The sequence below is a fragment of the Lissotriton helveticus genome, chromosome 5_1, assembly GCF_964261635.1.
Source record: "Lissotriton helveticus chromosome 5_1, aLisHel1.1, whole genome shotgun sequence".
NCBI lineage: Eukaryota > Metazoa > Chordata > Amphibia > Caudata > Salamandridae > Lissotriton > Lissotriton helveticus.
Genome location: NC_136065.1, coordinates 1,984,314,107 through 1,984,342,013, shown reverse-complemented (window position 1 = coordinate 1,984,342,013; position 27,907 = coordinate 1,984,314,107). Strand labels below are relative to the sequence as shown.

At 47.8% G+C, this 27,907-nt stretch overlaps 1 protein-coding gene across 2 annotated transcripts in view; it reads right to left on the bottom strand.

Annotated features, from left to right (window-relative positions):
- THRA (thyroid hormone receptor alpha) overlaps positions 1-27,907 on the bottom strand; it is an 869,330-nt gene that overhangs the window by 501,904 nt on the left and 339,519 nt on the right. For both annotated transcript variants that reach the window (XM_078645685.1, XM_078645686.1), the window contains exon 3: positions 20,461-20,513. The gene's annotated coding sequence lies outside the window, so the exon portion shown is untranslated. The remainder of the gene's footprint in view (positions 1-20,460; positions 20,514-27,907) is intronic.

Here is a 27,907-nt window from a genome sequence, read left to right as displayed (position 1 = left end):
TAAACATGGCCGTTTTACACCCACACAAATCTCTGTTGTTGATTCTCATGTGGGTTGTGAGGAGGGAGCGGGGAGCATGCTGTGGGATCCGGGTCCTATGTGATATTACGGTGGAAGGGTCAGCGCGGACATCTGCCTGGGTGGCAACGACTATCACACTCGGAGGGACGTTAGGGTTACAGGTTCAGGGCAGAGGCGCAACTAGAGCCAAATTTCGAGGGGGTGTGGGGGGGGCTAAGAAAACACTTCGGGGGGGGGGCTGAAACTTTAAGAATAGGCAGAGTGGCGCTGCAGGGGCTCTTAGAAGGGGTGAAACAACAACAAAGCCTCATTAACATGAAACTGGTCTTTAAAGATCTGTGAATTGCTCGGGTGCGGCTGTGTGTGTGCCCAGGAAGCAGTCATCCCGGGCTGCCACACACAACGGGGGGGGGGCTGAAGCCCTGTGAGTCCAATGGGCATTGCGCGCCTGGCTCAGAGTGCACCTTTGGTTCTGTGGCAACAACTGCCACACCTTGTGTGACATCAAGGTGCCGGCTCAGTGCACTCCTCTGTCTCCACGTATGACATTAGGGTGACAGACTCTGTCCAAATGCAGCTGACTGCTGGTGGCTTCCACACCTTGTGTGGCGTTCAGGTGGGGTCTCAGCGCGCAGCACTGGCTGGTGCACACCTTGTGTGATGTTAGGGTGGAAAGGTCAGGGTGCATCTGGCTGGGTGGCTGTAACTGTCACAAAAGAGTGAAACTCAACTTTCAACTGTGTGGGGTGACATTGTGGGACCGTGTTTGGGGAGGGGGGGTGCTGCTCCAACAAAATTGCTAGGGCTGCTTTGGGTTCCCATTAGGGCAATGATCACTTCTCTTCCTTCTTGCTGTGGTGTGCCGCTGTCCATGGGGTCCCAGCTTTGCCGGTTTGGCCAGGCAGCCGCTCCTGCTAACCGCTTCCACGCACCAGGACCCAGGAGAATTTCAGCATCAGTCACTCAGCCCGCCGCCATCTCTCACTGCCCGGCTCCCATTCGGCTCCCTGGCTGTCCTATCGTCGCCTCTAGCCCGCAGACACTTGCTTACCACTTATCACTGTTTCGACCCGCATTTCAATCGTCGAAGCTCCTAGGCAGCTGATGAGCAGGGTGCTCCTGTGCACTGTGAGTGCATCCCCCACCCCTCTCCCAACACTCTGCTGCGCAGCTCCGTTAGTAGGTGTCCAGCCTGGATGTTAGGCTCTGCTCTGGGCCTTCTTTTTTCTTCTTCAGTTTTATATAGCACGAACACGACCCGAAGGTATCGGAGCGCTTTACACGAGCACCAGTTGCATTACAGATGGAGGCATTCATTTTAAAGCATATGGTTAATATGGGCTGGATTACAAGTTTCGGTGGTCCTGGAGTGAGCGGCACGCAGCCACTCCGCTCGAGGATCACTGAAACACACTACTGCCCGCCCGCCAGATTACAAGTAATTTTGTGGTCTGGGGGGCGTGCCAGCGTGGCAGTGCTGTTTAAAGACTCATTGTGAGCCTTAAACAGCACCACCGCGGGACTCCCACTGTACGTTCCTGCACTGCAAGGAATGCACCATGTCATGCTTTCTTTCTTGTGCAGGAACTGGGGGTGCTAATCTACAGGGGGCACAGTCCTCCTGCATGCACCACTGTGCACTGGGGCAAGAAGGGGACCTGTAGGGCCCCCTTTCTTTCCTCACCGCCAGCAGTTACATGGAGTAAGAACCTCAATGGCACCACTGGCAGTGAGGAAAGTCGAAATATGCTTAGTGGTGCCTCAGTGCACCAGCAAGTATATTGTGCAGCCCTCAAGCCGCCGTGGGACTGCCAGGGAAGGTGGTTCCCCTGCGGTTGCGGCGGTGCAATGGCGGTCCGACAACCAAAGTGCTATTAGGGCGGTCGGACTGCCGGTGGAGCGTTTTGCTGGACCGCCACTGCTGCGCCACCCCAAGTCTGGTAGTCCTCGGACCGCCAGACTCGTAATCAGGACCTATGTGATTTGCCAAGAATTTACAGGATGATTGAGCCTCCCACCAGACTCGAACCTGGTTCCTCAGCTTCAAAGTCGGCTGCTCTAACCGTTAAGTCACATCCTCTCCCTTCTCATTTGCCTTTTCAATCGCCACATAGGCATAAACCTAAAAACCATGGCTGCCGGAAGTAGGGGGTGTGGAAGGTGCTGCAGCACCCCCTAAATAACCATGCAGGAGGCGAGGGGGAGACTGAGCAAGAAAGAGGCATTTACATTTAGTTTTTCTCTGGTTTCATTTCCTGTGTGTTCAAACACAGAGGTCCAATGTCAGGCAATACAGATTACTGCTTCCTATTTACCATAAAGATTGGTGTTTACTGTTCCTTTATCTAACTGCAAAGTGAGGGACATTCGCAAGGTGAACACGGTGACAATATTACTGTGGGGTGCACAGCGCGTGGAAGAGAAGGCGGTAAGAGGTAGGATGTTTTCTAAGACAACATTTAAATAGTGGAATACAAATATTCAAAATATATCCGCAGCCAGGAAAGTAAAAAAAATGAGGCATTCTGCTATTTTGAAGCTTGATGGAAACAAATATTTGAATCGGATCAAAACAAACCAATACTCTTTACTTCTGTGATGTGCAAATGATCAATACGTGCTGTAAATCGACTTCCACACATGGAGCATCCCTACTAAGGGTGTCTGTGAGGCAAGTCTGAACTTCTGCTTGTGCTCCACCTGATACGAGTCAAGATTGCCCTCCAGCTTCCCCCTACTGTACCGATGTGATGACCTCTGTGTTCTCTGTCGCCTCCTTTCTGTGTAACCATGGAGGCCACTGACAAGAAAAAGCAAAAATATACCCCAGGCTCTTGTAGACAACTGCTATCACCTTTCTTTCTTTTCCTCGCTCACAAACAAACCTCAGTTTTTAGAGTTTAGCTGCAAAAAAAAGAAAAATACCAACCAGGAATTGCACTGTTGTTGAAAGTAATCCCATTAAGTCAGTAGAACCATTTTTGGCAAAAATCTTCGATCAACACGGAACACACTCTTAACAGGATGGACTGGTCACTGCAAGGATGGCAGTGGCTTGGCACCCTGTCGCTGACTTTTAAATGAGCTCTTAAGTATCCACACTAGCTGTGCACTGACACTTAGCGCCCATTTCTCAAGTTATAGTCCTCACGCTATTCGCGTACCTATGTCGAACAGCCACAGCCCTGGTCTAAACTCTATACACTACATGCACACTTGCAGTAAACACTCACATCGCACATCCCTTCTCCTCTCACTTACTGGTGGCTGCAGTTCTTTAAGCTTCACAGGTAGATCCCACCCTGCAGCCTCAGGCCAACACCTTCAAGTCTGAAGGTATCACCTCTGTCCAACAGCTCTAGACCACCATCTTCAGGTCTGAAGGTGCCACCTCTGTCCTACAACTCTAGTCCACCATCTTCAACTCTGAAGGTGTCACCTCTGTCCTGCAGCTCTAGTCCACCATCTTCAAGCCTGAAGGTGTCACCTCTGTCCCACAGCTTTAGTCCACCCTCTTCAACTCTGAAGGTGTCACCTCTGTCCTGCAGCTCTAGTCCACTATCCTTAAGCCTGAAAGTGTCACCTCTGTCCTGCAGCTCTAGTCCACCATCTTCAAGTCTGAAGGTGTCACCTCTGTCCCACAGCTTTAGTCCACCCTCTTCAACTCTGAAGGTGTCACTTCTGTCCTGCAGCTCTAGTCCACCATCTTCAAACCTGAATGTGTCACCTCTGTCCTATAGCTCTAGACCACCATCTGTAGGTCTGAAGGTGCCACCTCTGTCCTACAGCTCTAGTCCACCATCTTCAAGTCTGAAGGTGTCACCTCTGCCCTACAGCTCTAGTCCACCATCTTCAAGCCTGAAGGTGTCACCTCTGTCCTACAGCTCTAGACCACCATCTTCAAGTCTGAAGGTGTCACCTCTGTCCTGCACCTCTAGTTCATCATCTTGGAGTCTGAAGGTATAACCTCTGTCCTACAACTCCAGACCACCATCTTTAGGTTTGAATGTCTCACCTCTGTCCTACAGCTCTAGTCCACCATCTTCAAGCCTGAAGGTGTCACCTCTGTCCCACAGCTTTAGTCCACCCTCTTCAACTCTGAAGGTGTCACCTCTGTCCTGCAGCTCTAGTCCACCATCTTCAAGCCTGAAGGTGTCACCTCTGTCCCACAGCTTTAGTCCACCCTCTTCAATTTGAATTTGAATTTAAAAACATTTGTACAGCGCACGTTTACCGGGCGGTTTCATGGCGCTAGTGGGGGACAGTGGGTGGCAGCAAGGAGAGGCTAGGTCAGGTAGGCTTGCGTGAAGAGGAAGGTTTTGAGGTTCTTCCGAAACAAAAGATAGGAAGGAGAGGTGCGCAGGGTAGCAGGGAGGGCGTTCCAGAAGGTGGGAGCCAAGACAGCAAAACTTGAGCCGCCCGCTTTCTGTTTTTTAAAGCGAGGAATGACAAGGAGGGCCGAGTGAGCGGAGCGAAGTTCTCTGCCGGGATGATAGGACTTGATGGCAGAACAGATAAATTCGGGAGCAGTGCCCGATCTGGCCTGATAGGTGAGGCAGCCAAGTTTAAAGAGGGCGTGCTCTTTTATTGGGAGCCAGTGGAGTGTTTTGAGCAATGGGGTGGCTCGATGGTATTTGGGCAGGCCGTGGATCAGGCGAGCCGCCTGGTTCTGCACCAGTTGCAAGCGACGAATCGCGTAGGCAGGGGCCCCGTTATAGACTATGTTACCATAGTCTATACGAGACAGTACCATGGCCAGTATGATTACTTTTAAGGCAGAGGAAGAAAAAAAACGGGAAACTTTCCTAATAGTTCTAAGGGAGAAAAAACAGGAGGAAACCACGGAACTAACTTGTGAATGGACGGTGAGTTGGGAATTGAGGAAAATCCCCAAGGTTTTTACTTTGGGTACAGGAAGTGGGGGGACACCGAGAGAAGGGGGCCAGAAGGAAGGGGACCATGGACTGCAACCACCTCCGGTCAGAACCAGCTCGGTCTTGTCCGGGTTGAGTTTGAGGTGGTTGCAGTTCATCCAATCATAAATGAACGTCATTACTGTCTGGACGTTCATGGCAGACGAAGGTGAGTGGGATAGATTGAAAATTAGCTGGAGGTCATCCGCGTAATTGAACACGGTGACCTCCAGCTGCTGTAACATAAAAATGAGGGGGAAGATGTAAAGGTTGAACAAAAGGGGGGAAAGTGATGAGCCCTGGGGAACCCCGCACTCTACCTTGCGGGAGGCCGCAGCATATCCAGCCAGACGGACTGCTTGAGTTCTCCCAGCAAGAAAAGACTCCAGCCAGGAGAAGGCCAAGCCTTCTATGCCCGCCGCCCTGACACGGTGGAGAAGGATGGAATGGTCCACCGTGTCAAAAGCGGCGGACAGGTCTAAGAGTATCAAGGCTTGCGGAAGGTTGATGTCAATGCCTTCACGCAATTTGTCCATTACTGAGATAACCACTTTCTCTGTAGAGTGCATGGGGCGAAAACCGGCTTGACAAGGGGAGAGGCAATGATTTGCCTCAATATGGGCGGTTAAAGTAGTGGTGATATGGGTTTCAAGGACTTTTGCGAGGTAAGGTAAAAGTGAAATGGGGCGGTAACTGGAGGGGGAGGATGAGTCGGCGTCCGTTTTTTTTAGGATTGGTAAAACAATCGCCGATTTGTGTGGGCTGGGGACAGAACCAAGTGTGAGTGAGTCATTAAGAAGGGTCAGGGGAGGTGTCGGACATGTTAAGTAAATTTCTTTGAGAATACGAGCAGGAGCGAAGTCCAGGGGGGAGCCAGATTTGACCCGATGAAGAAGAGGGAGGAGAGTGTCATTGGTTAATAATGGAAAGTTGGTTAGTTTGACGGTAGTGATGGGTGGGGATGGGATGACAAAGGTGGGGGAGGGCAAGGGGATGTTGAGTTTAATTTTGACCACTTTGTCTATGAAAAACTCGTTGAGCGAGTCGCAGAGGAGCTGGGAAGGGGGGATGGTGGCCGTAGCTCTACTGGAAGATGCTAGTTCGTGAATGGTGGAGAAAATTTCCTTTGATTGGGACTCAGCTGTCATTATCCTGTTGGTATAATATTCAGTTTTTGCTTGGAGAATGCCCTTTTTGTAGGTTTGTAAGATAGACAAGTAAGTTGCCTTTTGTGCGGGGTTGTAAGTGTTTCTCCAAGCTCGCTCGGCCCTTCTTGCAGCTAGTTTCATTATCTTAAGGTCCGGTGTGAACCAGCGATTAGCTGCGTGGGCCCGTTTGACTGTAAGCCGCCTTAGAGGAGCGAATTCGTCGCCCGCCACAGTAAGCCAGTGGTTAATAGCGGCCAGCTGAGAAGTAGCTGGGAGGCCAGATAGATCAGGGTGGGTTTTGGCCAGGGCTGAACAAAGAGAAGGCATGTCTGTTTTGCCCCATTTCCGAACCCAGATGTTTTTGGGGAGCGGAGGTTTGACCGGGGGTGCCAGGGCTAGGGAGAACGTGATAATAGAATGGTCCGACCACGAGCATGGAGATATAATGGGGGGTGTGGATGGAACGTTCAGTGACCAGATTTGGTCAAGTGTGTGACCATGTATGTGGGTGGAGCTATGAATCAGTGGCTGAAAATTTAGACTGTTCATAAGGCTGGTAAACTCCTTTGATTGGGGACTTTCGGCAGGGTCGTTAGGCCAGAAGTTGAGGTCTCCTAGGACCAATACCGAAGAGTTATTGATTACCAGGGTGGCCAGGAGGGTCTGGATATTGGGAAGAAATGAAGGGGTGGGTTGGGGAGGACGATAGATTAGGACAAAAGTGAGGGGGGCCAGGTGGGAGGTAGAGCGAGCCACCAGGTGGTCCACATCAGAGATAGGGGGAGATGGGAGAACTTGAAAATTGAGGTCGGAACGAGCTATTAAGGCCACTCCTCCACCCCGCTTGCCTTCTGGGCGATCCGCTCGAATGATGGAGTATGACGATGGTAAGGCGGCAAGCACGTTGGGCAAGGAGTCGGTCTTGAACCAGGTCTCAGTCAACTCTGAAGGTGTCACCTCTGTCCTGCAGCTCTAGTCCACTATCCTTAAGCCTGAAAGTGTCACCTCTGTCCTGCAGCTCTAGTCCACCATCTTCAAGTCTGAAGGTGTCACCTCTGTCCCACAGCTTTAGTCCACCCTCTTCAACTCTGAAGGTGTCACTTCTGTCCTGCAGCTCTAGTCCACTATCCTTAAGCCTGAAAGTGTCACCTCTGTCCTGCAGCTCTAGTCCACTATCCTTAATCCTGAAGGTGTCACATCTGTCCTGCAGCTCTAGTCCACCATCTTCAAACCTGAATGTGTCACCTCTGTCCTATAGCTCTAGACCACCATCTGTAGGTCTGAAGGTGCCACCTCTGTCCTACAGCTCTAGTCCACCATCTTCAAGTCTGAAGGTGTCACCTCTGCCCTACAGCTCTAGTCCACCATCTTCAAGTCTGAAGGTGTCACCTCTGCCCTACAGCTCTAGTCCACCATCTTCAAGCCTGAAGGTGTCACCTCTGTCCTACAGCTCTAGACCACCATCTTCAAGTCTGAAGGTGTCACCTCTGTCCTGCACCTCTAGTTCATCATCTTGGAGTCTGAAGGTATAACCTCTGTCCTACAACTCCAGACCACCATCTTTAGGTTTGAATGTCTCACCTCTGTCCTACAGCTCTAGTCCACCATCTTCAAGCCTGAAGGTGTCACCTCTGTCCCACAGCTTTAGTCCACCCTCTTCAACTCTGAAGGTGTCACCTCTGTCCTGCAGCTCTAGTCCACTATCCTTAAGCCTGAAAGTGTCACCTCTGTCCTGCAGCTCTAGTCCACCATCTTCAAGTCTGAAGGTGTCACCTCTGTCCCACAGCTTTAGTCCACCCTCTTCAACTCTGAAGGTGTCACTTCTGTCCTGCAGCTCTAGTCCACTATCCTTAAGCCTGAAAGTGTCACCTCTGTCCTGCAGCTCTAGTCCACTATCCTTAAGCCTGAAGGTGTCACATCTGTCCTGCAGCTCTAGTCCACCATCTTCAAACCTGAATGTGTCACCTCTGTCCTATAGCTCTAGACCACCATATGTGGGTCTGAAGGTGCCACCTCTGTCCTACAGCTCTAGTCCACCATCTTCAAGTCTGAAGGTGTCACCTCTGCCCTACAGCTCTAGTCCACCATCTTCAAGTCTGAAGGTGTCACCTCTGCCCTACAGCTCTAGTCCACCATCTTCAAGTCTGAAGGTGTCACCTCTGTCCTACAGCTCTAGACCACCATCTTCAAGTCTGAAGGTGTCACCTCTGTCCTGCACCTCTAGTTCATCATCTTGGAGTCTGAAGGTATAACCTCTGTCCTACAACTCCAGACCACCATCTTTAGGTTTGAATGTCTCACCTCTGTCCTACAGCTCTAGTCCACCATCTTCAAGTCTAAAGGTGTCACCTACGTCCTGCAGCTCTAGTCCACCATCTTCAAACCTGTAGGTCTCACCTGTATCCTGTAGCTCTAGACCACCATCTTCAAGTCTGAAGGTGTCACCTCTTTCCGGAGCTCTAGACCACCATCACCACCATCTTCAGGTCTGAAGGTCCCACCTCTGTCCTGAGCTCTAGACCACCATCTTCAGGTCTGAATGTGCCACCTCTGTCCTGAGCTCTAGACCACCATCTTCAGGTCTTAAGGTGTCACCTCTGTCCTACACCTCTAGTCCACCATCTTCAAGTTTGAAGGTGTCACCACTATCCTGCAGCTCCAGTCAATCATCTTGAGGTCTGAAAGTCTGAAGTTCCCTAGCCTGCAACACCAGTCTATCATCTTTAAGTCTGAAGGCCTCACCTGTATCCAGCAACTGCAGTCCATCGTCATCAGGCCTGAAAGTATCTATCCGACAGCTCCAGTCCACCATTTTCAAGTCGGAGGGTCTCTATCCTGCAACACCGGTCCATCATCTAAGTCTGAATGTCTCACCTGTATTCACTAACCGCAGTCTATCATCTTCAAGTCTGAAGGCCTTACCTGCATCCTGCAGCTCTGATCTATTCTCCTCATGCCTGAAGGCTTCACCTCTACCCTACAACTTCGGATCACCTGCTACAAGCCTGAACAATCGTACTATGAAAATTGGCCAATGGACTTGGACATACATTTATTTTTGCCTGTACTGTGTTTTTCGTCTGGTACTATTTGGAAATACCTTCCAGAGGATGTCCTTCTCAAAAGGAAGTGAATGTCAAGAAAAACAATGATGCTTTTGGAAGAAGCCACCTTCAAGATGATCTTCTACAGCCAGATCTTGAACACTATCTTCAAGTATTATACAGGAATGGAATATCTGCAAATGAATTACACGCCAGTGCAATGTACATATGTGCTCTAGGCCAATGAACAACATTAATCTGCATCAATGCACTGCAAGACAATGATTCACATGGCAATCACTTCTATGCAAAGGCACTACACAGCAACACCAATGCATTACAGTTCAATATCCTACATGCCAACATATTAAAAAGCAGCAGACCATATGCCACTGCTTAGCCACCAACATACTATATGCTATCACATTATGATCACAGGACAGCATTTAATATTTATTATTTGTGAATGTATAATGATTATATATGTCCCTTAACAATTACACTGCTTGAAGTATATTTTTTGCTAGACTCACATTGTAATTGTCATTTGTTGTAAAGTAGTTAAAAAATATAGACACAGAAAACATTAACTTTAGGTGCATGTTTTGTTAAGTTGCTAATAGCTAAATTCATGGTATAAAAATACAACTATGAACACACAATGTATGAATGTATGCAGTTGTAAATTTATAATACACGTCTACCATGGACGCAATAAGGATGACAACCCAAGGAAATACAGAAGAGTGACATCAGTTCTTATGTCTGTTGAGATTTTGTTTGAGAGCCTATGAACACTGAACTATCTTCTGATTTCTTTCTATTACCTTGCTGTCTCCAGTTTGGTGATGCCCTGCTACTTCGGTAGCCCTGGTCGCTACAGGTGGATAGTTTCCTGGACAGGTATGTTAATGTATTGATTGCAGGAGCAGCCCATATAGGTAAGAGCTGTGGGGCGAGGTTGGGGGGAACTCGGCAGACGACTACGAGTGAAAATTAAATAAATAATACATTTCCCCTCGTCATGTGTCGAGTCCCCTACCCCGCTCCACTGCTCTTACCTGCACGGGTCGCTCCTGATTGATTGACATTGAATTGGGTAACAATAAACATCTGTTATTTAGCACCAAGATGCCCACAGATGAAAATGTGCTTTACAAATACAGAGGTTATGGTATCCTAAAGGCCTTACTGGTGAAGTAGCTGGTCCTGGAGATAACACAGGCCTTTCGGGGAGCCAGTGCGGTTCCTTCAGACACCTGATGATATGTTCCGTACTGTGTTTCTGGGGGACTTTTCAACCTCTATCCAGGTTGGAGAGGTGCCAGGCTCCCACTGTTACTCTGAAATTGGCTTGTACATTAAAGGATTACACTTCCTTCAGCCAGGAAAACTGGTACCATTCCGTATTGGTTTTCCTGGAAATTTGCTCTTCTTAGCCAAGGGAATTTGTGTTGCCTGCCAGCTGGGTGGTGAAGCTGTCAAGGTTTGTCCCAGAGAACCAGGCTTGAATCTGTGAACACTTGGAGCTGCTCACAAGTAGGAGGAATCCAGACTTTCCCTGGCTGAGCTTCAGGTGGGTTCTGACATCCAACTCTAGATGACTTTGAGGCATGACTGGAGCTGCTAAACGTCATTGACCCCTTGCATGCTTATGACGAGCCCAGCTCGTCATAACGACCGCGTCACTCCCCCGCACGGCGAATTCCACGCCTTTGCGGGCGTTCTATTGGAGTGGGTGGAGTCATGACGAGTCCAGTTCCACTGTGCAGCATGGTAGAGTTGCATGTTTCTTGACGTATTGAATTTGTTCACGTTCAAGGGGTTCCATGTAGACATTGCAATAATGGGGGAAGACGATGGCCCGCGGCGGCACTCGGTAGGAAAAATGGATGTTCTGAATATTATGAATATTACTGCGCCATTTAACATTTTAAAATGTTGTAAAATGTAAATAGAATGTAAATCCCTAGTTCGCTGTAAGCAAATGCTCTAAATGCTAATGAGGTATTCTAACAACTTGTTTTTTCATAAAGTGTTTCGCACCGCAATTCGACACAAAAAAGGTGTAACTATTAACAAGTTTAATGGTGCACAGCGCCTCCACGAATGCGCCATAAGGCAATGAATAATACATCAATATAATATCCTAATGCATTGGAATTATGAGGCAATGCAGGACCAAATTATGTTCTATTGCTGGCAGAAATATGTTGCAAGGAAGGCGCAAACGATATGCTGCATGTCCTGCGAATAAATGCAAATTATACTGCCATTCTGTAGGGCTATTCTCCAGCTATTATAATAATTCAACACTTAAAAATGAATACAATACGGATCTTAAAGCTTCTAAAATAGTTTCTTAAGAAAGGGACGAAATTTTATTCACCCAAAAACATTAATGTTTATTTTTCTTGCATGAGAGCATAGGAGACTTTCTGGAACGCGAGGCACACTTCTTTTATTCTACATCTGTTACATTTGCATTATAGCTGAGAAGTGAAGACTTGGTCCATGAGCGCCAGATAAATTCTACGTTTTTCTCTCTAGCCACACAAGATGAAATCCACGTACAAATAAATCCTTTGGAATGGTTATCTAGGAACTGTGGCAAGGAACTAAAATCCTATCTCTAATGGATACTCTTGCGTTATTACGTGTTTTATGTACAGATTAGGCCTGGGAGTGAAATTCCACTCTGCTCGTGGAGTATTTCCCACTCCACTTAAAGCACGAGTTCCGAAAAACTCGACAGCGCGTTTTTTTCCTCGTTCAAACTCGTCAGCGTTAAGTTGATGTGCGCAAGCTAGGAAAATCTTACTCCAGACCACCTCCCAGCGAGATTTCTCAACACGGGTCACAGATGGTCGCTACCGCTCACGATGAGAAAAATCCGTTCACGTTGAGGAAGGTGCCCCTCTCGAGCAGCAGAAAGAAGCAGTGCACTCTTGCGCTGTGTGTGGTGCCGTGTGCTGATTTTACAGCGTGGAAGAAACCCCCGCCACCAAAAATCAGCATGAACAGCTCGATGTAACGCACTGCGCGGACTATGGAACTCTGCGTAGCACGGCTGAGTTTTTTTGTCACTTCTCAGAGTTCCGCATAGCGAAACTAGTGGAATTCTTCCCAGGCCAAGTATTCGTGTACCAGGCTTATTCTGTGTTTGAACTAATCTTTTTCTGCAACCTGCTCTTATACAACACTTCATACCACACTTGACATTTATCATTTCTAAGCAAGAATAGAATAAAATACAAGTGATTGCCTAAATATAACATTAAACATGTAAAAATTGACCAGTGCCGAAAAGTCATCTTTCACATGAACAATGCTATGTTTAGGCAGTGTGTACAGTGTCAGCTGCAGGACTGCACTTCAATGTCCTCAATAACGATTCAGTAACCCTGAGCACCAAACTCCGCTCTGCTGGCGGAGTTTGTGGAATTTTGCATACTCCATGTTCCGCGGAGAATGCGAAGTTCCTGCAAAACTTCCAACTCTGCAGCGGAGCGGAGTTTAGCCCCAGACCCTCCCGCCTTCCACCCCCACAATAAATATTTGTGAAATAAAATGTAAAATTAAAGTAAAATAAAAGCGCGCTCACCTTATCGCGGAAACCCGGGCCGCCCTCCTCCTCCTCGCTGTAATCCCCTACGTCAGACCTACGTCATGGTATAACTGCCATGACCTAAGGGCAGCCTGGGACGCCGCAATAAGGTAAGTGTGCTTTTATTTTACATTTTATTTTTAACATTTTTATTGCGGGGGGGTGGGAGGAGCAGAGCGGAGCCCCACTGAGTTTTTGGCCAAGTCTGTAGAGCTCAGCATAGAGCTACTCCACCTGCTACGCCCGGGCTTACCATTCAGCCATGTTAGTTAAACCCAACGCACAGTTATTTTTTGTACGCTCACATTACTGCACCGATTGTAGATTATGTCACAAAGCCATCATTGTGTTGAACATTTTGCATCACTCACTAAATTTCTGTGGTTCCAGCTGTATGTCAATGCACTATGCATCAGTTAATGATGCACTAATAGTGCTCATGAAGTAAATGACTATACAAATATATATTATGTGCTGCAGGGCAGTGCAGGGTCTGGGGTCTTAGAAGTTGCTGGCACTCTGAACTTCTGAGAAGCCACATAAAAGGCCACCCATCTCACCCACAGTACCGATGTATCCATAGAAACCCCCCGTTTCACAAGACAGACGCTCTGCAGCACAAGCGCGTTCATTCACACACTCATCCAAAACATCAGTTTGGTTCCTGTGAATAACCTTGTCTGAGAACACCCAGCAGTACACCTACCTCTGTAAATGCACCCTTGAGAATGAACTGCAGGTGTGCAGGGCGGGCTGCCCTGGTCTACAGAGGACCTGACCATAATGATATTAGTTAGTTGTTAATACAGTGCTGGCTTCTGCAGTTCTGTCATTCCATACTACTGAGGATAGTGTGTTGATATTACTCGTTTAACAGAGTTTAATCTTTTCGACTCAGGACAGTGGTGTACAGTGGATCGAGCACGCGGTCTACACATGTCACTTAGAGCCTGGTTTCGAATTTGGCAGATGGGTTACTCTATCACAAACATGACCGAGTTCCATTATGTTCCATTGGATATAATGGATCTCCTAATACGGCGGACGAGCTATCCATCACGTTTGCGATGGAGTAACTTGTCTGCCAAACTCGTAATCAGGCCCCTAGGGTCTGCCGCAACCATCCCTGCTACCATATGTTTTATGATCTTCCAGAAAACCCCATTTGTTCACAAGAAAGTTCCACCAAAATATATCCAAAAACATGCTCTCTTCACTCAGATATCCCTCATTATTAAACGGGCCCTTAGCATAAGTGCAGCACAATTGGAATAACACAGATAGCAAACTAACTTTATTCTCATTTCTCTCTCTTTTCCCTCTTGAGCACAACTTGGCTCTGAAAGCTGTAAATTTTTGAGGTTTTAGATAAAACAAAAAAATTATATATCTTGAAAAGACAGAGAAAATTCAGAATGAAAAAATGATATATAAGTAGAAGAAGGAGATGGTCTACACATGGGAGAAGATTTTACCAAGCTGTAGTGGGAAGCATATTCCTAGAAAAGGATATTCATCCTGTGCTGTCCCGCCTTGTCTCTCAACATGTGATTATGAGATAAACATAGAAAATACAGACGTGTAGGCTTGCCAGAAAACAGTGCATCAACTAATACGACTAAAGTTTTCAAATCGAAACCGAGGATCACAAGAGAAATAAACATAATATACTACAAACACAGTTAAAGACTAGAAAACCCTAGATTGTTAATAACTCTAAGTGGCCATTGCCTATTTTGTAAACTACTTTGGGATTAGATAGTTTTTGTATGTTTAATTTAAAATCTTTTCCCTTTGACTCCAAGATTGGTTTACTTAAATTATTTACATTTATCAAAGAGATGAGAAGTTTAGACTCAATCAACATAAGATTAACCATCTCAGTACCAGGAAGTGGTTGTAGGCCCAGCAGATAAAGGTGGGCTTTGGCTCTCATCGCCGGCGGATACCATGGCAGCACAGCTCAAAAACATATGAAAGGCAGCAACAAATCTAAAATGTAGACGAATGATGAGACTTAAGAACACCAAGGTGTTGTCCAAAAGGCTTTCCACACATATTCAGCCATGGCTGGATTCAGATTTCCAATTGTTCTACTAATGTACATCACTTGAAAGAATCAGAGCGGTGACCGATAGCCTCGCCATGGTGCAAAAAACTGCTGGTAACCCAACATCTTTGGAAGAAATGGTTGTGACTCCCACTCTGTTAACTATTGACTTGCCAAGCAGGCCAATTTCTCTTGCCACTAAATAAGCTTTTATGGTGATTATAACATCCTTATCCCCTCCCTCCACTTCCAAGCATCATAGTCAAAACCCTAACCCCTTTAAAACAAGACAATGATGTATTTGTCTTCAATTCTTGAAAAAGAACATCCATGCAGTTGCAGCATCGGACTAGATTTGGCAAATCTAGTCAGACGTCGCAACTGCGTGAATGTATTATCAATGGCCAAACACAGCTCTAGATGACTAGGTATATTTAAAAGAGACGGTTCTGCTAATACCGCATAGAGGGTTTAATCTTTATTGTCGTTCAACGCATTTAACAGGATCCATAGACTAAAAGCATGTCTGTATAAGGAACAACTGATTGATAATTTTTCTTTTTCAAGAATTGAAGACCAATACATATTTGTCTAGAAGATGTTTAAATAAAGAATTGTAAAAGAAAATGACCTCACGATTCATCTGATCGTGATCTAATAGCAATTTGCCTTTACTCCAGTTTTTATTTGAAGTTGCCTCTATATTGTGTTCCCAAAAAAATCTCTCTTACCAACTTCTGAACAACACCCATTCCAACCCATGAAAACCCCCTGACCTCATCCTCACCTCATTCTGAACCACGATCCCTGTAACCCTTGCTCTCTGACCATGTCCTTACAAGACCACGTGACAAGTAGTACCCCTTTACCTACTCCCACCATCGCACAGACCATGTTTAAAGTACAAATCCTTAAGAGTCTTCCACAAATGCACCACAACCTGGAATTATGTCTTGACTCCATCTCCCACAACTTCCAACATACTCTTCGAACAACATCTGAAACGTATTTTCTCATCTGAACCATCACTTCAGCATCACCCCATCTCAACCCCTGGGTTAGCACCAAGGAACGCTCTGCTAGAACCTCCGTGAGTAAAGTTGAGTACGAAGAACAGTCCAGAATACCACAGTATCTGTAACATGTCCATCAGCCGTCACCACAGCACCAGCTGCTGCAACATCAGCACCACTCAATCCTGTGAACTCATCGTTACTCTACCCTTTGGTCCAGGTCCAAGCATCCACAGCTCTGTTTATATTTCTTGATTTCTCATTCACTTTAGTTGATATTTTCTGCCTGTATTTCCTTCATGATCACAGTAAAGCACGGCTCCAACTAAGGTGACCATGTCGAGAGAATCGGCTCTTATTTTGGGTAGCCGATTGCCACACATTCATGCGCGTCTAAGTTTAACAGCATTGAGTGTGTTACTGCCATTTTATGTGGATTTACATCTGGACCTTGGATAAACAAAATACAACCAGGCTTTATGACTGCAGACATAGTTCGCATATGTTTGCAATATTTTTTTAAGAAAGACATGAAAGTATTGTGAATGCTACAGATGTGGTTGTAGAAAATGCAATTTGTTATTTTTAAATGATGACTATTATGTCAGCATAGCAAACATAAATCCTATTTTTGTGATTAGGTTACAAATTCTTAAGCAATATACTCTATGGTATGCTGCATGTTTACTTTGGATTAATGGACTATTCAGTTGGAGGGAATATATAATATTTTTTTAACTTGTTTTTATTAGGAATTTGCACAGTGTGGTATATTACATGTCTTTACATATGTTAACTGCACAGTAAGAAGGGACATGTAACATCTCACATTCAACAATAGAGTGCACAAGCACCCATCTTTTTGATCAATATTACAAGACAGAGATCCAGTCTCAATAATGTCATGTACAATGTTTAGACTGCTTAGACACAGAGTGCATTATATCCGGAATTTAACCACTCAGAGAAAACATAGAAACCATCAACAGTGGTGGCAGCAAACATTGCGGGTTGTGAAGTACTGGATAATAATGCCTATGAATTACTTGTATGATACAAAGTACTGTCAAGCTGTCAAGCTGACGTGTTGCCATATGCTGATCCGTAGGTCAATGCTAAGCACAACTCAGCTTTCCATCTGAGGCCGGATAACTGCGTGTGAGTAAAGTGAGTAGTACCTCGTGATGTTACTCAGGCCCGGACTGGCCGTTGCGGGCACCGGGCAATCCCCCGGTGCGCCTCAAGGGTGGGGGCCGGTTTTGGGCCCTGGGGGCCATTTTTGTTACAGGGTCATTTTTGCAGCATAGCTGCAAAATCGGCATTGTAACAAAATAGCCCGAAAACCGGCCCCGGCAAAGAGCTCGGTCGCACCCCCAGGGGGCCGGCCGAGCACTTTGCCAGGGCCGGTTTTGGTTCTCAGTCCGGCCCTGACGTTACTTAAACTACAGCAGAAGTAGGGTATGTAGTTATCAATACGTTTACAAAGGTTATCTATGTCATTCCGCTGCTTCCTACTTGCTTAAAGGTCTGCAGGCCTAGGGTAGAGGATGTGGCCTAACGGCTAGGGCGGTCGATCTCAAATCTGGGGAACCGGATCGACTCTCGGCAATGATGCTCAACATCCTGTGAACCTGGGCAAATCACTTAATCTCCCCATGCCTAACAAAAATGGATGTGTCCTTGTGTAACGCAACTGGTGCTGGTGTAAAGCGTTCTGATACCTTTGGGTCAAATTTGCGCTATATAAAACTCCAGGGAAGAAAAAGCCTCTAGTAGGCGTAGGTGAGAGGGAGTGGCTTTAAGATACAGATTTTGTGTATATGAATGTTGCTGTACCTATTTTTGGTTACACCTCAAAGAAAGGGAACAGTATGTTTTGAAACACAAATTATTAAACATTACTACAACCTCTCAATGAATTGTCTTCTGGTTGGTCAAGTATTATCTTCAGATTTTGATCTGGTTATGAGGGTTGCGAAGTTTTTATTATGCAACCCTAGCTTTGCATAATTTCCGACAATGTGGCTTAACGCAATTTGCAGAGTTTCCCGCTTACCCATCCTGTACGCCCAAGGGTAGATTTTCCCCCACATTAGATCTCACACATGCAGCAAATGGCTCAGCCTTTGGTCTCACTCTCTTTTAATCTTAAAACAGGCAGATAGAAGCAATAAGATCAGCGTATTGTACATGATTGGGCACCTTGCATGATTGATCCTTGCAGGTGACTTGCTGTTTGCAAGGGGAGTGGACACCAAATGACACTTGCATTCAAAATAGTGAATATATAACAAGTGAAATGAAAAGCTTTCCGCTTGTAATTTTCTCTCAAAACCCTAATCGTTAAGAAATTGTCAAACTGTGTATTTTTTATAGTTTTTACAATAAAAACAAGAATTTTCGATAAAAAAATTGCCACACTATAACACCTTCCTTTTGTTTACCTATAACAGACATATTATTTTGCTTTTGGGTCACTGGATACGCAGAATTGGCCTGATGATCAATTCTTTTTTTTAAACTGGCTCTTTTGTGACTTATATTCTTTGAGAACATCTGAGGCTAAACCAAGATTCTTTTCAAACCGAGTGTTGTTTAAAATAAACAATCCTTCACCCTTCTTTTCTCGGATATTTAATACATTAACTAGAAGTTTTGAAAATACTGGAGTTCTATTATTTTCTTCAGTGAGAAAGAGTCATTGTACGTGTGGCCTAGATACATTTTAGCGGACTCGTCATCCTCATGCAAAAAAAAAAAAAAAACATACATACTACACAAACCCAGGCACATATAGAGGGGATCTGGGTCCGCCCTCTTCATCCATTTGTCTGTTCAACTGTCACTCACACTGTGCCTCCTTCTGCCCCAGCATACAGCAGTAGATCAGCACAATTCAGCCATTGGCTCTCTTGCACTGTGAGTGACATAATTGCTCCTAATCACAGGTACCCATCAGTATATAAAGAAGTGGGCTGAAGTGCCAGAGCTCGGAGGCCAATACTCTAATGTACCAAAGTATTTTTTCTTCCAATTGTAATCTTTTTAAGCTCTCCTTCTGTTTATAGTATTTACTTTATTCGATAAAAAAAATTTCATTATAAAAGTATACAATTCATACAGTACATTAAAAAGATAAAAGAGTAGGAGATCAACATTCAACAACCAGGGCAGGATTTAGTAAGAACACCTTTGCTTTTCCACCCAGAAGAAAAGTCATTTACCGGCAAAGTCCCGTGCCTGAATTTCAGGTAAAGTGCTCTATCCAGGGGGTTTCTCTATAAAGTCGAGAAAGGGTTCCAATTTTCTAGTCAATTTGAACTTCAGAAATCGCTGGGAGAGGGGCCCCCCATCACTCCTGCATATTCTGTTTATATTAAGCCCTCAAGGAACAGTAATACAAAGCGAATAGCACTTTTTCTTTGAACCAATAAAGTAAATGTCCATATGATGTGCATTACAACAAAATAACTGTTCCAGACAATTGGTACAACTGTGGGCTAGTAACCACCGTATGGTTCTGTTAAAGTTATATGTGATAGTTATTTACTTTTTTAATTAAAAGTTGTATTGCAAGCATATGGCCACCATGCTTATACAGTCAGATTTTTTTCTATTATTGTTTCTTCTTTTGTGTTTGTGGCATGGGCTTGAAATGAAAACAAGCATTTGCAATGCAATAGGTCTCGCATTTACGAGAGTTTAAGCTATTGTCATTTACAACGGCAATAGCTCAAACTCTTGTAAATGCGAGACCTATTTCACTTCAAAGACGCAGTCTCATTGTCCGGGACTGCTTGAAAGTGAAAGCGCACATGGCGAGGAAAGCATGTTGTGCCTGCAGTAGGAGAAATACCATCTAGGAAAAATATAGGTCAACTGGATTCTTAATAAATTGGAATTGGTCTTTTATAAATTCTAGTTCTATTGCGAGGCCTTTTGTCTGCAGGGTTCAGTATTTGTATATTGCAGTAGGAGAAACCCATGAAAAAAAAGAGTGCTTACAAACTAAATAAGACATACTGTGCCTCAACAGAAGTATAAGGCCAGTCGCCATGGGAGGTTACAAATGCAGACAAGGCGTTACCAATGAGGGACTAACAAACCTATTAACGAATCAGAAGCCAGCATTTATGAAGGACTATGATACAAGCCAATGACAAATATGGGCGGAGAGTAGGGGGGGGGGCTTCACTCCACTACTGCATGGCTCGCAGAGCAGCGCATGTGCTCCCGAGGCACGACCGAAAAATTCACATTTTTAGGTCTGTAGATGCAGCAATTTAGGGCCGTAGATGTAGCACGTTTTCTGGCTATGTAATAATAATCATGATGTGAATTTACACATATCAGAACCTTTCAACTAGGGATTTTTTTCGAAAACCGGATAGGTTTGTTTCCATCAAGGACACTTTTTTGGACGCACAAACAAGTCTTCCCTTCCCCACTACAGACTCTCTTTCCCACACAGAGTGCTTGGTTGTCATATGGCGATCTGAAAATGACCATAAAGACACAACAAAACAGAGCGCATCAGCCGACATCCCAGGTTCATCTTGGGTTCTTTGCTTTGGATCCATCTCAGGCACGCCCTCCCTCCACCACAATGTGCACATGTAAAACATCAGAGGCCCCACATTCGATTTATTGAGTTTAGAACTTACAGTGTGTTTGCTGGGCGCGGCCGCCCCACGCGTGGCTTCCGTCTGGGATGTCACTGTAAGGAAAAAATAAACCTGTTAGACGTTTTTCTTTCAGGTGAGTACACTACTATATCTATATATCAATATTCATCCAGGCAGGGCTTTCAATGAGATAAAAACATTTTCTTACAGTGTTCTAAGAGGGGCGTGGCCTAAGAAGCATACCTAGGAATCCTAGGTATTTTATTTTATTTTCAAAGTTTTATATAGCGCGAACAAGATCTTTGCAGATATCAGAGCGCTTTACAGAAAGAAGGGGTAAGGGAAACAAGAGGGTGAATAAGCAGACTTTTTGTTACAATAATGGTAAAAGGTAATACGTGAGTAACAAAATAAGATCGCAGTCAGATAAAAGCATAATACATGTAGATAATCAAATAAACAGCTAGTACAGAGTCGGTGTAAAGTCTTAGATCGGACCAAAAATAGAGTTCAGGTGAATTTAGCCATTAGGATGGCTTTTACTTCTTTCTTAAAAAATGCAGTGGAGGAGATCAGCCTCGTTTCGGGAGGGAGTGCATTCCAAATCCTGGGTGCCATTCCTGAGAAGGAGCGTTTGTATGTTTTTTCCTTCCGGAATCTTCGAGGTTTCAGGAGGAGATTTTTTGAGCTTCTATTGGTTCTCGAGCCTCCTGATACAGTCAGCTTTTGGGTGAGGTAGTTGGGTGACCCGTGGTGTACAGCCATGTGTTTCATGCAGGCAATTTTCAACTGTATTCTGGCTTCAAAAGGCAGCCAGTTCAGGGATCTTAAGTCAGGGGAAATATGCGAATGTTTTCTTGATCCAGTGATCAGTCTCGCTGCAGCGTTCAAGGAGGCTCTTAGTGGTGCGGTTGTAGATAGGGGGAGTCCGCTGAGAGCCACAATTCCGTAGTCTATGCGTGGGATGACTAGGGCTTGTACTGCGGTTTGGAAGTCCTTAGCTGGGAAGAAGGGTTTAAGTTTCCTCAAAGTGTTTATTTGGAAATTAGCTCCTTTAGTTGCTTTGCTGATATGCTGCTGCATGTTGAGATTGGCGTCAAGTGTGATGCCTAAGGATTTCGCTGAGTCCACGATGGTGGGTTGGATATTGAGTGCGGTTAGGTGCTTGAGCCAGGATTGGGTGGTGGGTATTTTCGCAGGAGGTGAGATCAGAAGGAACTCAGTTTTCTGCGCATTAAGTTTGAGGTGATTATCAGCCAACCATGATTGGGTGTTTCTGAGCGTGGAATTCAGAAGTTTGATGTCTTCCGGGGATTCTAGTTTGAGGTAGAGTTGAGTGTCAACAGCGTACATGTGAAAGTGTACATTAGATGCTTGAAGCAAGGTGGTGAGTGGTTCCATGACTAGGTTGAACAAAGTGGGGGATAGGGAAGATCCTTGTGGGACGCCTAATGTTACAGGTACAGACGAGGACAACACGTTGTTGATCTTGAACTTCTGAGACCGGTTATGTAAGAAGGAAGTGAACCATTTGAGAACAGTTCCAGATAGACCCATTCTGGTGTTTAACAGCTCAAGTAGATTCTCATGTTTGACGGTGTCAAATGCTGAGGAGAGATCAAGTAGGATGAGGAGGCAGGAGTCATTGTGATCAAGGATTTGGAGGGCGTCATCAATTATGTGCGTCATAGCCGTTTCCGTACTGTGTCTTGCTCGGAAGCCTGATTGATGAGGGTTGAGAAGGTCAAACTGATCAATGTGTTTTGTCAGTTGGAGTTGTACGCATTTTTCCAGCAGTTTGGCCACGGTGGGGATATTGGTGATAGGGCGGTAATTGTTTAGGTCGGCCAGGTCAGCTGTAGGTTTCTTGAGTATAGGCGTGACTTGTCCTACCTTGAGGGAGTCGGGGATGAGTCCTTGTTGTAGGGAACTGTTAATGATTTTAGTCCAGAGTGGGAGGAGCAGGGGGTGAAGTCTTTTACAGCATTAGCAGGTAAGGGGTCTGTGAGGTGATTAGAGGGTTTCAAGGTGCCGAGCAGTTTGTTAATTGATTCTTCAGAGTAGGTGTCGAAGGACAACCATGCCGCGTTGTTTTTAGGTTGAGTGGTAGTTCTGCTGATGGGGCTGGAGTATCGGCTTACATCATTGAGGAGTTTGTTTTTTATATTATCAGTTTTTTGCTTAAAGAAGGCAGAAAAGTCTTCACAGGATGGTATATTACTTGTTGTGCTGTTTGATTGTAGAGGTTGTTCCTTGGTTTGAGTTTTGACTAGTTCAAACAGTTTTCTTGGTCGATTTTTTGCTTGGGCGAGCTGGAGGCTGAAGAAGTCTGTTTTCGAGCGCTTGATTTTCCTAAAGTAGGCGTTCCTCTTTTTCTTGAGCGTTCTAAGGTGCAATGCTGAGGTATCTGATCTCCAGGTGCGCTCTGCCATTCGCATGGCACGCCTATCTTCATTGAGTCTGCCGTCATACCATGGGTTTGAGATCTTGGTGGGGGCTCTCTTCAGTTGCAGTGGGGCGGCTTCATTGATTATTGAGGTCATAGAGTTGAGGTATAGGTCGGTCAGGGATTGCACATCAGAGGCGCCGGTAGGGGGAAGGATGTGTAGCCTATGTAAATACGCCCATGGCTTAAAACATATAAACTACAATCCTGTGATTCCATAGCATGTCGCTCGACCAGTAAGTAGTTACGTGTGATCTTTCCGTTCTTGCTTTGAGACATCTCACATAATAATGGATATAAGCATAAAACAAGCTAGATTTATTGTATCAGATACATGAATAACAATTACTTTGTTGTGAATAATTTGAATTCAAAATGTTTCAGGTCTGAAAATAGGACTCTGAATTAAGTATTATGACTGGGCTGACAGGACTGTTAGAAACTTCTCTGCCTCCAGCCTCAACTCAAGGCCTCACAATCGTGGCCCATTATAACCCTCCCCCACAGCCTGGACTCCCACTGACACCTAGCGAGAACTCAGTTCACACCAGTCACTTTTCAAGAACAATATGCTGTATGCAAAATATCCAGAAACATACCATACTGTAAAAAGCAAACACTCTTAGGGAATGCAAGAATAAGTAAAACATGTGAAATGTAAATAGGAACGCCATCCTCTACGTAAATAACGTTAACGTTTTTTTACCGCTATTGTTCAGAAATTAGTCTGTGTTTATTCCTGTAAAGTTAGAGACATGAGTGCACGGCCCGGTAGGGACCGTTTAAAGGTCCGTTTTTAGGTTGAGCCTGGGCAGCGCAGGCGCTGCTCTGTGAGGCATGCTGTATTAGAGTATGGACTTAAAGCCCCACCCACTGGCCATCCATATTTTTCATTGGGTTGTCTCATTGCCCTTTGTAAAAGCTGGCTTCTGATTCGTTAATAGGCTTGTTAGACCCTCTTTAGTACCTCCCTCATCTTCAATTGTGTCCTCCCATGAAGACTAGCCCTTTTACTTCGTTTGTTATACGGTACGTCTTATTGCGTCTAAAAGCACTATTTTCTTTAACCCCTCCTATGCTGGTGACGGAACCCCTCCGTCACTAGCCTCGGTCACGCTGTGCTGGTGACGGAGCGGTTCCGTCACGGCCCGCTCGGCGTGCCTGCGCGGCGCTGATTTCGTGCCTGCGCTGGACGTTCCATTGAGCGGGCAGGGCCGTGACGGAACCGCTCCATCACAAGCACAGCGCGCCCGAGGCTCGTGATGGAGAGGTTCCGTCACTAGCATGGGAGCGCCGCGCGGCCCCCCTACACCCTAGCGCTGCGGCGGAATTGCCGCCGCAGCGAAGGGGTTAATGAGTTTCTCCTACTGCAGGAACAACATGTTTTCCTGCAACTTTCAGCATGCCATGCATGCTTTCACTTTCCAAGCAGTCCGGGACATGAAGGCTGGAGTCCGTACATGTGAGCACGAACGCCCGAGTCTGTGTGAACACAAAGTTTGGAGTTTGTTGCAGGCCCGGACTGGCCATAGCGGGCACCGGGCAATCCCCCGGTGTGCCGGAAGGGTGGGGGCCAGTTTTGAGCCCCTGGGGGCCGATTTTGTTAGAGGGCCGTTTTTGCAGCATAGCTGCAAATCGGCCCTGCAACAAAATCGGCCGAAAACCGGCACTAGCAAAACGCTCGGCGGCACCTCCAACCCCCCCCGAGTGGGGAGGGGGGCCGGCCGAACACTTTGCAAGTGCCGGTTTTGGTTCCCAGTCCGGCCCTGGTTTGTTGGTGTGAACATGGATGTCCAAGTCTTTCTGTGAACACGAAAGCTGGAGTCCGTATGTGTGACCATGAACACCCGAGCCTGTGTGAACACGAAGCAGGGAGGCACTGGTAACTCAAAGAAGCTGTGGCAATTTTCTTGGACCAGACCCAGCTGAAGCACTGCCCGGCACAGGCAGGCTGGAATTCCTTGCTTGCTGCTTTTGTCACTGAGGGAAGATATTGCAGCACTGCTGCAAAACCAGCGCCCAGTAACAAAGCCGGCCGCCTCCGCTGCAAAACCGGCCTCCACACTACCAGGAAAATGCCCAATGCCCAGTAAGACCAGTCCGGCCCTGCCACAAAGGCTTTTGAGGTAGCATTTCAGATACCCATACATGCTTTTGTGACTCAGCCCCTAAGTGTCTAAATGGGAAGCAGAGCGCCTTCCGGCATGGACCCCCCTCAGAGGCAGTGAGTGTGAGTGCATGGAGCCCAGAATCAGACTGCCACAAAGCACAGAAGATGTGAACAGTGTGAACAGGAAGTGCACGTAGTGTTTGTGTAAATGTGCTCCACACCACTGTGTGCGTCAAACCCGAGACCAGAACCTTATGTTTGAAACTGAGCCCGGGCCATGCCCCACAGTGTGAGCCCAAGCCAGAGCCCCACAGTGTGAACCAGAGCCGAGCCGGGGCCCCAGTGTGTGAACCCGAGCCAGAGCCCCACAGTGTGTGAACCAGAGCCAGGACCCCGGTGTGTGAACCCAAGCCAGGGCCCCGGTGTGTGAACCCGAGTCAAGGCCCCGGTGTGTGAACCCGAGCCAGGGCCCCGGTGTATGAACCCGAGCCAGGGCCCCGGTGTGTGAACCCGAGCCAGGGCCCCACAGTGTGAGCCCGAGCCAGAGACCCACAGTGTGTGAACCCGAGCCAGGGCTCAGGTGTGTGAATCCGAGTCAGGGCCCCGGTGTATGAACCCGAGCCAGGGCCCCGGTGTGTGAACCCGAGCCAGGGCCCCGGTGTGTGAACCCGAGCCAGGGCCCCGGTGTGTGAACCCGAGCCAGGGCCCCGGTGTGTGAACCCGAGCCAGGGCCCCGGTGTGTGAACCCGAGCCAGGGCCCCGGTGTGTGAACCCGAGCCAGGGCCCCGGTGTGTGAACCCGAGCCAGGGCCCCGGTGTTTGAACCCGAGTCAGGGCCCCGGTGTTTGAACCCGAGTCAGGGCCCCGGTGTTTGAACCCGAGTCAGGGCCCCGGTGTTTGAACCCGAGTCAGGGCCCCGGTGTTTGAACCCGAGTCAGGGCCCCGGTGTTTGAACCCGAGCCAGGGCCCCGGTGTGTGAACCCGAGCCAGGGCCCCGGTGTGTGAACCCGAGCCAGGGCCCCGGTGTGTGAACCCGAGCCAGGGCCCCGGTGTGTGAACCCGAGTCAGGGCCCCGGTGTGTGAACCCGAGTCAGGGCCCCGGTGTGGGAACCCGAGCCAGGGCCCCGGTGTGGGAACCCGAGCCAGGGCCCCGGTGTGTGAACCCGAGCCAGGGCCCCGGTGTTTGAACCCGAGTCAGGGCCCCGGTGTTTGAACCCGAGTCAGGGCCCCGGTGTGGGAACCCGAGCCAGGGCCCCGGTGTGTGAACCCGAGCCAGGGCCCCGGTGTGTGAACCCGAGCCAGGGCCCCAGTGTGTGTACCCGAGCCAGGGCCCCAGTGTGTGTACCCGAGCCAGGGCCCCAGTGTGTGTACGCGAGCCAGGGCCCCGGTGTGTGTACCCGAGCCAGGGCCCCGGTGTGTGTACCCGAGCCAGGGCCCCGGTGTGTGAACCAGAGCCAGGGCCCCGGTGTGTGAACCAGAGCCAGGGCCCCGGTGTGTGAACCAGAGCCAGGGCCCCGGTGTGTGAACCAGAGCCAGGGCCCCGGTGTGTGAACCAGAGCCAGGGCCCCGGTGTGTGAACCAGAGCCAGGGCCCCGTGTGTGTACCAGAGCCAGGGCCCCGGTGTTTGAACCAGAGTCAGGGCCCCGGTGTTTGAACCCGAGTCAGGGCCCCGGTTTTTGAACCCGAGTCAGGGCCCCGGTGTGTGAACCCGAGACAGGGCCCCGGTGTGTGAGCTCGAGTCAGAGCCCCAGTGTGTGAACCCGAGTTAGGGCCCCGGTGTGTGAACCCGAGCCTCCATTGTAAACCAGAGCCCCGACTCCTGAGCGCGCGTGAATGCAAGGCCCGGAGCCCCCGGTTTATCACACACAAAGCGCCCCCGCCAGCCCCCGGGGCTCTTGGCACGGCGCGGGCCTAAGCAAACAGGCCTCCCAGCCGCCGAGGCACTAATCCGGGCCCAGCTGCGCCGGCCCAGGCAGGCCTGCTCTCCTTATCGTCCGCTGCCCAGTTCTGCTTTCTAAGGATATTTTATTACCTCTGAAGATGATCTTGCCACCAGGCCAAATTTGCTCTGACAAGTTGAGAGCTTGGTATCATAAAACGTGTCACGCACCGTGCCAGGGGCAGGCTCTGTGCCCGGCTCTGCCAGCGCTGCAACAACAAAAGGCGCCAGGCTACGGGGCCAGCACTTTCCCAGGCCCTGGACCCAGGGAACAGCTGGATGCCATGGCCGGGGGGCATGGGCCGAGAGAGATGGGTGGCGGGCGAGAGAGGCTCAGAGAGGCCAGGGTGCCCATCGACAAAAGATACCAGGCCGTACTGCAGCAGCTTCCCAGGCCCCCTACCCAGGAAAGAGCTGGGCACCGTGGAGAGAGGCAGAGAGAGAGATGGGCGAAGAGAAGCCAGGATCCTCAACCACCCCACCAACAAAAGAAGCCACGCCCTGCACCCAGGAAAGAACAGACACCCTGGACCAGTGGGGAGGAGAGGAGAAAGAGAGATTTGATTGTGAGATTTATATAGCGCTCGAATGCCCAAGGGCCTCTAGGCGCTGCATCGGAGGACTCTGCTAGCATTATGAAGAGGAGGTACAAATTAGTTTGAAAAAAGTTTTCAGTGATTTTCTAAAAGACAGTGTTGGTCAATTTTAATGACTAAAGGAAGAGAGCGAGTGAAAGCAAGATTCTCAGAGAGGCCGAGGATGCCCAACCAACCTATCAACAAAAGAAGCCAAGCCCTGCACCAGGAAAGAACTGGCACCCTGGACCGGGGGGTGGGGGTGAGAGGGAGATGGGGAGAGAGAGATGCTCAGAGAGACCCTAGGATACCCAGCCAACCCATCAACAAAAGTTGCCTGGCCCTGCACCCAGAAAAAAGCTGGTGCCCTGGACTGCGGCAGAGGTGGATGAAGACGAGGGAGGCTCAGAGATGTGG